Consider the following 1,485-nt stretch of genomic DNA (forward strand, 5'->3'; position numbering starts at 1 on the left):
GCCTAATAAATTATCTGTCATCGCAACCCTTTAAGTATAAGATTAACACAGCCAAAAATCTAATACACAAAATATTAACAATAAGCCACCAACAATTCAAGGAGACGAACATATGCAAAATAAAGAAAATTCTAGCAAGCAATAACTACCCAAACCGTCTAATACAAAGCCTAATCGAACATAAAGTAACAGAAATAAACAATAATCAAAACAAAACGCCAACCATAAAAGCAACAGACGGAACAAAGCGATATCACAGTGTGACGTACATTCCTAAGTTCTACCAACAACTTGACCACGAAATAAACACCAACAACCCTAATATAAGATTAGCATACCGAACCAACTACACACTATCTTCGATATTCACACGAACAAAAACACCGATCAAGCCCCACCAACAAAACAACGTGGGATATGAAATCACATGTAAAGGCAGCAAAAACGAAAACTGCAACAAAGTTTACATAGGGACAACTAAGCGAGCATTAGGCGTTCGCCTTTCAGAGCACGAAGCCGACATAAACAAAAAGAAGAACAGCACAGCATTAGTACAACACGTACTTACCAGTGGTCATACGGCTGATCTAACTAACGTTAAAATATTGGACAAGGAGAAAAGGGAACGGGCAAGGTACACAATAGTGAGTTTGCGTATACTGCAAAAAAGGGAAAAAACAATCAACAAGAAGGAGGACACGGACGATATCGCGGCTGCTTACATGTTATGTTTGTAGCGAATATTTAGTTTGACGAAATTACCACAGATGGATGGTAGCAATACTTTATGGTTTTCAATATATTTAACGTTTTTGTGTTTTTTATATGTTTTTTAATGTATTTAACGTTCTAATGTTTTTTTATATGTATGTGCATTTATGTGAGACCAATTTAACCTAAGTGTACATGTAAGTCATGCGATAAAAAATAAGTTTAAAAACCTGTGATTGTGTTTGTTTTCAAAACAGAACATATTTTTGTTTACCAATCTTTAACTTTTATTTGTACAAAAAAACTCATAATTTCTATTTTAAATAATCTTGCTTTCCTCTGTTTTTTTGTTGATATGCTAAGGTAGTTAGCGAAACGTTGGGCAAAGAAGTGGAGAAAAAGTGTTTTTCTTGCACATGGAGAAGTAGATCGACCAGCCTACAACAATACCAACATATAACAAAAACTCGATCAAAAGCTTACAAAGATATTATAAAAACAAGAATATTTTAAATATAAATTTTTGAGAAAAATATATGTATAATGTGAAAAAATGCCTATAACTTTTGGATATATATACATATATATGTATAAAGGCTATGTTAATTAAATATTTAAATGTGGTAACAAAGAGTTAACTCCAATACACAAAAGCAATAAAAATATAGGATAACATATTGTAAAGTGGAGTATTCAATTGATCGATATTCGCACAACCAGGAACTTCTAATTAGAAAACAATGCCGATGTTCAAGCTTTCAATGAATGATCTTA

At 32.5% G+C, this 1,485-nt stretch overlaps 1 long non-coding RNA gene across 1 annotated transcript in view; it reads left to right on the plus strand.

Moving 5' to 3' along the window:
* The window catches only part of LOC118751563, a 1,714-nt gene extending 608 nt beyond the window's left edge, over positions 1 to 1,106 (plus strand). The window contains exon 2 of the long non-coding RNA XR_004994558.1: positions 1,075 to 1,106. This is a non-coding gene — a long non-coding RNA (uncharacterized LOC118751563). The remainder of the gene's footprint in view (positions 1 to 1,074) is intronic.
* Positions 1,107 to 1,485: the final 379 nt, after the last annotated feature.

Source organism: Rhagoletis pomonella, unplaced genomic scaffold (assembly GCF_013731165.1).
Source record: "Rhagoletis pomonella isolate Grant_MI unplaced genomic scaffold, Rhpom_1.0 Rhpom_scaffold_00803, whole genome shotgun sequence".
Classification (NCBI taxonomy): domain Eukaryota; kingdom Metazoa; phylum Arthropoda; class Insecta; order Diptera; family Tephritidae; genus Rhagoletis; species Rhagoletis pomonella.